This window comes from Triticum aestivum, chromosome 5A, assembly GCF_018294505.1.
Source record: "Triticum aestivum cultivar Chinese Spring chromosome 5A, IWGSC CS RefSeq v2.1, whole genome shotgun sequence".
Taxonomy (NCBI): Eukaryota; Viridiplantae; Streptophyta; class Magnoliopsida; order Poales; family Poaceae; genus Triticum; species Triticum aestivum.
Genome location: NC_057806.1, coordinates 690,767,145 through 690,779,762, shown reverse-complemented (window position 1 = coordinate 690,779,762; position 12,618 = coordinate 690,767,145). Strand labels below are relative to the sequence as shown.

Here is a 12,618-nt window from a genome sequence, read left to right as displayed (position 1 = left end):
ATGGCGGTGGTGCCGAAGACTTGGGGTCGCGGCGACGCACCAGCGTGGGCAGGAAGATTGAGAAGGGCGGCCAGCATCGCGGGGATGACCCCGGAGCTGGCGGAACCGGAGGCGGAAGCGGTCATGGCAGCGGCGGCGACGGCGGCCCTAGGGTTGGGGGCACGACGGCGGCGGCTGAGGTGGAGGTGGAGTAGGTTCTAGGTTTAGGCTGATATCATGTTAAACATAGGATTTATGGAAACTGGCTCAACCCTCTAGAGGTGGCATATCACATATATTTATAAGGTTACACAATATATAAATTACACAGTTAGGCTACGTTACAAAGTCTAACACCCAGAACGCCATGAGCTGTTGGTGTACGTGCGACTTGCCGAAGAAGGTCATGTGGCCAAGGATGTATACCGCTATGTAGTCTGCCAGCAGGTATGCTAGCCAGAGGAGGTTCCTTGGGACAATGGAGATGTTCCGCCGTCGCATCCCGGCGAGCATGAGCAGGAACACTTGCAGCACGAAGCTAACAAGCACTAGGATCTGGACCCCCCCAACCATTCCATAGGCGCATCACTCCAACCATCAGTGACCACTGAATGCGCAGGAGAATCATCGTATTACAAACAAATTAGTTGACCCTCTCTTGTTGCCAGCTGGCGTCAAAAAAGGAAAGAAACGATCTGATCGTGCACATGGCCAGATTCCCTTTTCTCCCAATCGTAACCGACGCAACCCAGTGTGTGTGAACACACAACACAAAACCTCTGGAGACTTTTCTCCCTTCCCCGCTCCTCCTCCACCCTTTCTTCCCCATCAACCCCTCCCTCCTCCATCTTCTGCAGGATCCATCCACCCAACCCATCAGCACTTGAACCTTCCGTGCGCCACCTCTCTATCTGGACAACTTGGGGGTGTGCCACTATGCCCTGATCCCTGCAACAAGGAAACACAAAAGGCATCAGTGTTATGCATGCAACTTGGATGTTATGCATGCAACCCCTCCTTGAGTCCTTGTATTAGGTTGGTTCTTCAGTTTGATTTATCGAGAGCAAAAACCGTCAACAACTTATGGCAGTTATTTTGGGCAAGTTCAGTAAACCCCAATAGGCAAATCTCTGTAATGCACTCTGACTTGCGAGGGTAGAAAAAACCTTGCGTTCCTTTATAGGAAGCATGCAAAAAATGTTTTTTGAATACTGTGGACATTGAAACACACAAGTTACAGGTTTGTTGTTTGGAAAACATAGTAAGGGAGGGGGAAAAGGTTTGTGTGTCAGATAAATCACAAAATGCAAAATAGGAAAATCATAGATGCAGAGCAGGCAAGTCACATGCTTAGCACTAGCAAGTCACAGCCAAATTTCAAGCAAGTCTTACTCATCACTAGCTGCAATGCACTGTGTAATGCACTCTGACTTGGTAGTGCCAGACAAAAAAACATAATGTTCCTTTGAAAAAAATGTGGACATTGAAAAACACAAGTTATAGGTTCGTTGTTTGGAAAAACTTAAAAATAATTTGACCCATCCCCCCCCCCCCAACTCAGCAGTAAAAGGGGCAGCAAAAATTCTGAGGAAAAAGGTTCTAATTGTTCAGGAAAAACAGGAATTTAGCAAAGAAATAGTTTGCCTACATCAGCGAAAATCCTAGTAAAATGGTTGTGAGACACTTTTTCTATATTTGTATGATACTCTTGTGTGGCTTTTGGTTAGACAAGTTGTGCTGAGTTGTAGGCAATTTCCCTAATGCTTGTAGGCAACTTTTGTTTTTGAAAAAATAAAATCATCAGTAGGATAGTGCTTTGCACTTTTTTCTGCTTGGCAAGTTGTGTTTGCGGTGTAGGCAAATTTTGTGAGTTAAAACCTATTTATGTAGCCAGCTTGTTACTTTGGTGCCAAAAAAGAGAAGGGGAAATCAAAAGCAAGTCTTCCTGTAACGTACGTAATTTGTATTTAAGTTTCAGGCAACTCTCATTTTTGCCGAACAAAAAAGGCACCTACTAGGAATTCATAAAGAACATGTTGGAAAAAGCTCTGGGGGTTTTGCGAACTTTACGTGGAAGTTGCTGGTAAAACTTTTTGCTGGCAATAAAAGGGCGGCGTAGGAAGCAAGTATTCCTGTGATGTAGCAATTTGCACATAAGTTTCAGGCAACTCCCTTAATTTTTTGGGACAAAAAAAAACTAACAACGAGCTACTTGGGAGGCAGAAAAAACTAGTTGAAAAGCTACTGGGGATGTGTGAAATTCATCTTGAAGTGGCTGGCAAAGCTTCTTACTTGCAAAGATGGAAAATAAAAAAAGCAAGTCCTGCTAGGATGTAGGCAAAATGCATATAAGTTTGAGACAACTCCTATTTTTTTGCCGAAACAAAAAAACAAAACAAAAAATGGATAGCTTTGTGCAAAGCTTACCTGGAAGTGTATGTTGAAGCCTCTTGCTTGGGCGTGTGCACAAAACCTCGAAAATGTTGCTTTGACATTATTTGAGAATTTAGTGAGGCCCTTCAAGCAAAACAAACAATTTTTTTAGGCAAGAATATTTACGACACTTAGGTGATTAGGGGTAGCGTTTTGAGCAATGGTTTTCGTTTGCTCTAGCAAGAGCAGGTACTACTAGTCAAATATTCAAATATGATAGGATAGGATAGTCATTGCAGTACAAGTAGTAGCAACCATACAAATGACTCAGAATCATGAACGCCACTGCATCTTCTCTCTCTCTCTCTCTCATGTTCATCTTCTTCCCTCCCCCTCCCTCTCTCATGTTCATCTTCTTCTCTCCCTCCCTCCCTCTCTCTCTCTCCCCCTCTCCCTCTCCCTCTCTCTCTCATGTTCATCTTCCTCTCCCTGCCAGGGGATGGCATAGATTAGCATAGCAACAATTTTTATGCTTCTAGTCTGCATGAGGGATCTTTGTAGCCGTCGTAGGCCTCTAGCCCTCTGTGGTAGTGCTGCAGGATCGAAGCAAATACAAAGGTGGGGCACGGCCAAGCTTTGAGGTTAAAGTGAGGAAGGGGGTATGCGTCTCTTGTGCAGATTGGTTTGTGTTGTACAACTACAAGTATCCGTTCATGTGTAGTACTGTACGTGATACAATAATCAGCCTCTATATTTGCCCTCTGCTCCAAGTGAAAAACGCTAAGTCAGGAGCAACTACTATAAGTAGCCACTATAAACTTGCACTGGGTTTGTAGGAAATTTCCATAGATTTTGTAGCCAATTCATTAGCTTGAATACCGAAGAAAAAATAAATAATGGAAGTCGGGAGAATCTACTACTTGGTTCATAGGCAATTTGACATGTTGCGAGAAAAAAATGTGGACTTATATTGTGTAGAACATCAAGTTGTGTTGTGTCAATGCATCAGTGGTTGAAGGAAAGTTGTGCTCTGATATAAGAAAATTGCATAGCATATCCAGGCAACTCTAAGCTTTGTTTAGAAAAAGAGGATTGAAAGGTAGCAATTCGTACTGGGTTTGTAGGCAATTTCCATAGTTTCTGCAGCCAACTCATTGGTTTGCTAGCCGCAGAAAAAAAGTAGTGGAAGTTAGGAGCACCTACTACTTGGTTTGTAGGCAATTTGCCTACAAGTTTTAGGCAAAAAAAGTGGACCTATATTGTGTGGAACATCAAGTTGTGTTGTGTCCCCTGGGCAAATGTTTCAGTTGTTGTAGGCAAGTTGTGCTCTAATCTAAGCAAATTGCATACTATATCCAGGCAATCCAGGTTTTGTTTAGAAAAAAAGATTAAAAGGTAGGAACTCATACTAGGTTTGTAGACAATTCCCATAGATTCTGCAGCCAACTTGCCGAAGAAATAAAATAGGGTATACAAATTGCCTGTCGAGTGTCGACCCATTGAGCAAGTCCAATAGCAGAAATGAGGCATCTACTTATCAAAACATCATGCAAGTTTGAGCAAGTCTAATAGAAGAAATGAGTCCAATAGCTCAATATAAATCTTGAATTTTTCCTGCTTTATTATATGATCATAGTACATTTACCACTATACTATCAACTAACCATTCAAGAGAGTTTGTACTTGCTACTATCATCTCTCCAACTGTCACAGGCTCACACAGATCAATGTCAAGCAGTAAAACAACCCAAACCACAATGCACCAAGCAATAGAATCATCACGCATAGGGGAAGCACAATTGCAGAATATGAAAGGAGAGAAAAAACCGACGTCTTCAAATTGCAGCCATCACCAGCAACAATTCAAGAGAAAAGGCACAAACACCATCATCCACCTGCTACCTTGATGCAATTTTCCTGCTCTAGTCCAAGCTATAGCCAGCACCTGTACACGGTCAGGTGTAGAAGTTCAGACATCGGAGCTAGGGTAGTTGTACGGTGCAGAAGGAGATAGCAGTAGGGATACGGAGGTGCACCAGCAGCTAGCAGCAGGAGGTCGAGGCCGTCCCGGATGCGGTCGGCAGCGAGCTGCTGGAGAGAAAGAGGCCCGCTGTGACGGTGTCAGGGCCAACGGCCCTGAATGAGGAGCATGGAGGCAGTGCGCGCTCGCCTTCGTCGTGGATATGGGTCGGCCCGACGTTGGAGCGGGAAACCCGGCGGCGATCGGATCCAGGAGGCCGCGGGGATCCGAGCGCAGCGGCTGCATCCGGCAGGCTGCTGAGATCCTGGCGATGCGGCGATCCGGAGGGGTCGGTGGCGTGCGGCGGCTGTGGAGATGCGGTGGCGGGGGGAGGGGCTGTTGGCGTCCGGCGGCTGCGGAGGCGCAACGACGCTCTCCGACGAGTGGGAGGGGGCATTTCACCGATTGGAGGAGGCCGGGTGCGTCACCGGGAGGAGTTCGTGAGGATCGGGTCGCGAGAGAGAGGATGGAGAGGATCGGGCTCCTCCAATCTACCGCCTCCCCCTCAACCACCCGGGAATCAGCGCCGGCGCTCCTCTGCTCGACGAGGAAAAGGGGATCGGGCTAGGTGTTTTTTCTGGGAAGAAATAGCGAAGCTTTTATTTTACACTGGCTGCCGCTTCGGCGGTTGAATTAGCACGGACGATTTCGTTCGACAGCGGCACACCTGGGGACCGTGATCGCGCATCCAACGGCTCGCAGGCCTGTGTGCTCGGGACGTCTAAAAAGTGCTGGGAAGAAACTAATCGAAATTGAAAAAGGCCGGGATTCGAATACAGAACCACCCCAGTCGCAGCTTAACGCTTTAACCACTAGACCAAGCTAGTTCTTATGTCTAGTTCTATAAAACAGTCCTGTTTAACGTTTGCTTTAATAAGAACCAATATAAATTCCCTCGAAAAAGGAAAAGGTAAATTTGAAAAGAAGATCATCGATTTTTAGAAAGTTCATGATTTTTTAAGAACAGTTCATCGATTTTTCTACGAAGTTCACTGATTTTGGAAAAAAACCATCGATTTTGAAAAAATAAATCATCGGTTTTGAAAAAAAGTTCATCGATTTTGGAAAGAGTTCAATGATTTTGAAAAGATTTCATCAATTTTGAAAAAAAGTTCATCGATTTGGAAAAGACTTCATCAATTTTCAAAAAGAGTTCATCGATTTCGAAAAAGAGTTCAACGATTTAAAAAAAATGAGTTCATCGATTTTGAAAAGAGTTCATCAATTTTAAAAAGAGTTCATCATTTTGAAAGAAAGTTCATTGATTTGGAAAAACAGTTCACGAATTTGAAAAAAATCAAGAAATTGAAAAAGTACATGCATTTAACAAAGAAAAAGAAATTCAAAGAGAAAAGGAAAAAAGAAAAAGAAATAAAAAGAACAAAAGAGGGAAGAGGATGTAAAAGAAAAAAAAATCAAGAAATTGAAAAACGTTCACGCATTTTTGGTTACTGTGACTTACATATATAACGAAGAAGTTGTGGGTTCGATTCCCACCCACGCTTGTGCTTTTTTTTTTTGTGGGATGAAAGCAAAAGAAAAAGAACGTAGACGGGCCGAGCCCAACCCGCTGCGGGGGTGTGCGCCCGTTAGTGAAAAGAACTAAAATGGGCGCAGCGGGCGCCGTTTAGGAATTGCCACTTCATTAGCCCATGCTTGATCAATTGGATCAGTGCGCCAAACTGAGAAAGGCTAACCTGGTAACCCAGGTGTCGCATTCGGTGGTTTATTTATTTATTTTTTGTCTCAAAAAAATTATTTACTTTTTGAATGTCTTCCTATTCAGTTTTAAGAGAAACTTTTGTTAAGTAATTAATATTTATGAAATACCTGAAAAGTTACAGAAATACGTAAATAAGTTTAAATGTATGAGTATTTTAAATTACATGTCTATTTTTTAAATGCATGGAGAGTTTTGAAAAATATACATTTTTAAAAGATGTGAACACTTTTTAAAAATTTAACTTACTATTTAGAAAAAGTATGTAGCTTTATAATTGCATGGATATTTTAACAATGTGTGAACACTTTCTAATCACTTAATAAACACTTTTAACTACAGAAAACTTTATGTATATAGAGATACTTTATTAGTTATTGAAAATAAGTGAATACATTTTTTAAACATAATTTTTGTAGATGTGTACTAATTGTTTATTTTTTTATACATGGCAATTTTACATAATTCATAATATGTTTACCTTATTATTATGAATTTGATTATAATATTAGATTTTCAAATGAATTTGCAAAAAAGGCGGCAGCTATTGTGGGGCAGGCCTAAGTGAGTAGTCTGCTACTAATGCTCTCTGTAAGCGTTAGATAGCAGCACCATTGGATACTAGCACATGACGAGATGCAAGAGACCAGACCAGCAACAGCCGACCCAGCATACAAAGAGGTGCTACAATACCAGGATACAAGCATCTTATTGCGGACTATGAAGAGCAGCTGACTCATGGCAACATTCATTACTTGATTGTACCATGGCCCGGTGCATTTGGGGACTTGCAGATCAGGACCTGGTAGCAGCAGTAACTCAAACTAGAGAACCTAGTGCAAGGTGTTGGATCTTCACTATGATGGATACATTACCGCATGTGAATTTTGTATTTTGGGGGTTGATAGTGGAAAAGTCGACAGATAAGTTACCCTACATGAGATTTTCGCCTCATACGGCTCCTCGGTCAATTCTTTCGAAGGGATCCTTTTCCTCGTTCGAGAGTCTCCGCCCTTCTTCCACTCCGCCCCGAAGACTAACTAAGACCAATTGAGTCACGTTTTCATGTTTTAATTGAACACTCTCCATTTATGATATGATTAAAGGAGAAGATTGTTCTTTTACCAAACATATGCAGATCAAATCACGTCTTATAATAAGAAGAAATCTTTCTCGGTATCAATCCCCTTGCCCCTCATTCTTTGAGAATCAGAAGGAGGCTAACTCATTCACTGTTGTATGCAGACACTCAGCATGCCTTTATCTTGACGCCTCTACATGTGTGATCCCGGGGGTGACTGACTCAATAACATTACAAGCTCTTGCATATCGAGAAGTTGTAGCTTTGGCTAATGATCTCTCTCTGCAACATCTGTAAGTTGTGTCTGATTGCAAGGGCATAGTCAGTGACAACAAGAATGGAACCGGAGGGCTACGCGGGATTATTATACGGGAGATAACAACCTCGATGGATGAGTACGATTGTGTATAGAAGCTCTTGCTCATTCACTTCCGAGGGGAGAGAATCAATTTTTGAGGTACATAACCTTGCTAAACATGCTCTAGGTCTTACTGTTAGTAGACATCTCTGGCTCCTACAGCCTCCTGATATCAATTGTATTCCGGTTAACATTTTCATTGACTAATAAAGAGGGTGTGTTTAGACTAAAAAAACTTAGATGGTGGGATATCATGAAACAATGTTTTAATGAATTATGATCTTAGTCTAGTTAATCAGTGCGACTGTGTATAAAACAATAGATTAGTCTATCAATTATGTGCATGTTATGCCCAAAGTTAAAGGTGAAGCGAAGGACACCAACAACTAGAGGGGTAAATTCTTTTTCAAGCACATTGCTTCAACTTCAGGTTACAACATTTCTAATGTTAAGAATGTAAATCCATCTGAGGAGTAACATGTGAAGATATATGACAGCTCCAATCCAATTCATATTGATATGCAATCTGATGATCAAAAAATGTGGCGACACTAGTAGAAGTTGCAGATCAATGTAGAATTGGAAGCATCGGATATGAAAGGACCTAGCACGGTAAGAGCCAACAGATTTGGGAGCTCTCTCGTAATAAGCAAGATGAAGCACGGCGATTCTAGTTTTTTGGACAGCCCGTGTTAGCCAAACATGAGAGAGTATCCATATAGCGGGTTAGGGAAAGAACCATCTTTGATTATAGTACAGTTATTTCACTAATATTCCTTGGGTAGCTAGTTCGCTTTCGAAATAAAATGGAGACGGCATTCTTTGGCCATACATGTTCTTCTGTATGAAGAAGGAAATAGGTACAAAGATGAGATTTGCATTCTGGTGCTCGCAGAGCTCAATTTAAATGCAAATTTCTTTTTCCATAGTTCCAATTATACATTTTCATGCCTTGTTGTCAAGGTTATCTTGAGACTTGTATCGTAATATTTTGCCTGGTCTGTGAACAATGGCTTTTTCGCCTCTCTCCATTCCTTTCATGTCTAAATCCTGGCTATGCCCTTGGACTTACTGGGTAGCACCATGCATGGTGGGCTAGGCAGTCTGAGTTTCATCCTCAACTCGCCGATATCTCTATTTTTTCCTAGTCATTCATTTTTTTTCTTAAATAAGGTGCAGCGGCTGATTACTTACGTCGTTTTGTGAGCCTGCACTCCACTATTATATTTCCCTCCAGATATATGTGGTGATCCTCATAGGAAGGAGCAATTGGTGTGGCTGTAGCGCTGCACTATATATATTTGTGCTTGGTTGACATGTGGGCAGCTTCTTGCCACATGATCACACGGCTGGAATACTATCCAGCTGGTGGCATAACACTGGTAGGAGTACTTATGATTACACACACAGTTATGCTAGTAGTTTAGGTGCATGTAGCTGATGTTCATTCTTCCCAACAACTCCCACCATATCGGTGGCCCGGAAGAGCAACTCCTCACATCTCTTGGATCACTAAAAACGGATCACTTTACACGGGCCAAGCAAACAAATGTACCACTATACATTTGCAGTGAACAATCCGATGTTGTGTGGGAATGTGGAAGGATGGATTGATCTGTATGGTGGTGGTGGTGAAGTGGTGATGATGGTATCCATGGTGATCTTCTCGGGACTTGGGGTCTTGGATGGACGGATGGATAGTCCCTAAAAACATAGAGCATGTAAGGTGGCCAGGGGGACAGCGTTCCTTCCTCTCTCCCTCCCACGGATCTGTTCCCTCCTGCTTGTCCCCAGTACTCTCACTGCTTTGTCCTACCCTAGTCCTGGGATCTGCCTGGAGGTAAGAGCATCCTCTTAATTCCAATTTTTACCCTATGCTTTGACATTTTCTTGACACTAACAACACCATTTAATAGTTTTGGTCCAAATTAGCAAAACATTACCAGTTTTTACCCCATTTATTTAAACTTTTCTGAGCGATTCACCAGCTGGGTCCCGGCCATTAGAAACACGTAGCGAGGTTGTCAAATGGGCTAATCGGCGCAAGAAATATCAAAATAGAGAGTAAAATCTGGAATTCATTAGGAATTTGACAAGCATAGAAGTGCAACGTAGTATTACAAATTTGACAAGCGTAGAGACCAACAGTGGCATCCCACTGATCAATAACGATCGATCTGAGCTTCCACTTTTTTTTTTGGTACATGTGACCAGCATCAACATTGGATACCAGCAGTAGGACGGAGGCCGGTACACCGAGAAAAGGACAAGTGCATCTATGCTGAAGAAAGCTCCAAGGAATGGAGAGGGATACCATCCATCCATCGATCGAGATCAGGGTGCATGCATGCATGATTGGTTGTATTGTACTGTACCTAGGAAGATGATGCAGAAGGTAGGTATCGTGCAATGAGTAGCAGGAGGAACAGCATGCATGTATGCATGACCAGATCAGATCACGTACGTCCAACACAGGCGCACGTTGATTCCAACCTTTGTTTCAACAACAGCAACAAATCAAATCTACGGAACTTCTTTGTGCACCAAATCCAATTTTGCACAAAAATTGCCGCCGAAAAACTTTTGATTTATTTATCCTCAATCATGGTAGTACAACGAACATCACAAATAATAAAAATTACATCTAAATTTTTTGATCTATTTATCTTCAATCATGACAGTACAATGAACATCACAAATAATAAAAATTACATCTAGAACTTTTGATCTATTCATCTTCAATCATGACAGTACAACGAACATCACAAATAATAAAAATTACATCTAGTTCCGTAGACCACCGAACGACGACTGCCAGCACTGAAGCGAGTCGAAGGTGCACCACCGCCGTCGCCTTTGCCTCGCTAGAGCTGGGCAAAACTTGCCGTAGTTGACAGTCAGGAAGTTGTTGTGCTAAGACCCCATAGGACCAGCGCACCAGAATAGCAACCGTCGCCGACAAAGAGATAAGTAGATCGGAAGGATACAACCTAAAGACACACGTAGACGAACAAAGACAGGAGCCGAGTAGATCTACCATAGACAACCACTGACGGAATGCTGCGAGATCCGTCGAAAACACACCTCCACACGCCTTCTGACGATGCTAGATGCACCATCGGGACGGGGGTTAGGCGGGAAGAAACGTTATTCCATCTTTCGCCGCCATCACACCTTCCTAAGCATAACACAAATCCTAACAAAAACTCAAAGAAACATCTAAAAATGAAGCCCTTCCACCGGCAAGGGGCGGGATCCACCGCACCTCCATGGCCCTAGAGCCACCAGGGACAAGGTGGATCGGCAGTGGCGCCGACGGAAGGCAGAGGAACCCTAAGCATATTTGGAGAGGTGGAGGCGACTGCATGTGGAGACGGCAAATCCAATTTTGCATTGAACATGCGTTGCCCAAAATTTGCTGAAAGGTATGTGAATTTGTTTTTCTTTGCATCATTCACTTTCCGCTTCACCCCGAGCACGAGAGGGGGAGGCCATAGACTTCTCGGTGAGTGCGAGCCGTGAACGAGCAGGAGCCAGCGCTGCCGCGGAGACGGTGAGGGTGAGTCTGAAACTTGACTACTGCGTGGTGGTCGCCGACATTGAGGGGAGTGCTTTGGGAGGTAGTGGGCTGCGGTTGAGGGGAGGGTAGTGCGGCGAGGCGTGCGCGGGAGCACCATCGACCACAGGTGGCGGGAGGAAGAAGATAAATAGTGTGCGATTTGTTTCTGGCCGCTGGATGAAAAATCTAGTGGTCTAAGCGAAGCGAGTGACGCAATTTTTTTTCACGTGCCCTTTGTAATAGGCGCTCCCTTTCCCTTTCTCTCCCCTTTAATCCAATCATCTGAGATGCCGTAAGAAATTAATTAGGTTGTGTAGATCCTCGGATGTGGAGACTGAAGAATGCATTCATCTTAAAAGAATCCATCATGTTGATCATGCGAATGTTCATAACAAAACATAGATACAAAACAAAATTTCGAAGTGACAAAAAAAAGAAGATAATATACAGTTCATCCACAACCCATTTCACTTCGAAATTATGACTGCATTACCTACCACTGTACATGCGCTTAGGCAAGTGATCGATGGAAGATACTCCCTCCGGTCCTTTTTACTCTGCATATTAAAATTCTATGAAGTCAAACTTCATAAAGTTTGATCGTATTTATATGAGAAAATATCAACATCTGCCATGCTAAAGTTATACAATATAAAACTTTAAGTCATGACACATCTATTGATATTGATTTCAGATTATGAATATTGTTACTTTTTTCTATAAAATTGATCAAACTTTACGAGGCTTGACTTCAGTCAAATCTTATATGCGAACTAAAAAAATCGAAGGGAGTATCTCGGTCTCGGCTGCCCGCCCGTGCGTCAATGTCAATCACGCACACCATGCTTGCATGCATAGATGCCAGGGAATCGGGCAATTGGCGGTAAGCAACAAGGAGGCCACGACTCCCGAGAGTACTCGTGGATTTGGCGGCTAGAGCTCACAGCCTAGCTAGCCAACTACATACGCATCACGACACGTCATGGATGGATGGATGGATGGATGGATCCCGAAACAACGCCGGGGTTGTTGCGGGGTACTACGTAGCCACCGGGAGACATGGCCGATAGAGATCCATCCATCCATGCTGCCTCCCATGCAACCAATAATGCAGACAAGCCGCAAACTGACCGACTTGGTTAGGTTTCTTATACGGTCAAATCTGCACACTGCCGGGTTCTATGTCCTAATCTTGATATCGGTGCTCGGTCTCTCTCGAAGCTGCTCGTAGAGGTAGGATATGCATGCATACATTTAGACCGATGAGTGTATATGCATAGCATTCGGTCTCGCACGGAAGGAAGAAAAGAAAAATTGCGGATCCACAAGCTAGCTAGCACATGCATGGTGTCGATGGCACTGGTGCCCGAGGCCAAGGGGAAGCTGCGAAAACATGCACTGTTCTCTCGATCGTCTCCATGGATCAAAGTTGACAATTTGACATATGTAGTATCATGCATGTCGGCTCCCAGCCATGCATGCGTGCAAGCCTAATCATATCCATGCGTTACATGAGTATATTGTGAGT

At 43.3% G+C, this 12,618-nt stretch overlaps 1 long non-coding RNA gene across 1 annotated transcript; it reads right to left on the bottom strand.

Moving 5' to 3' along the window:
* Nucleotides 1-242: 242 nt before the first annotated feature.
* LOC123106038 (uncharacterized) lies at nucleotides 243-4,980 on the bottom strand. The gene is made up of 3 exons (XR_006451175.1): nucleotides 4,389-4,980; nucleotides 2,407-4,297; nucleotides 243-927 (listed from the first exon to the last, which is right to left on the bottom strand). It is a non-coding gene; the product is annotated as an uncharacterized lncRNA (long non-coding RNA).
* Between the last annotated feature and the right edge of the window lie 7,638 nt (nucleotides 4,981-12,618).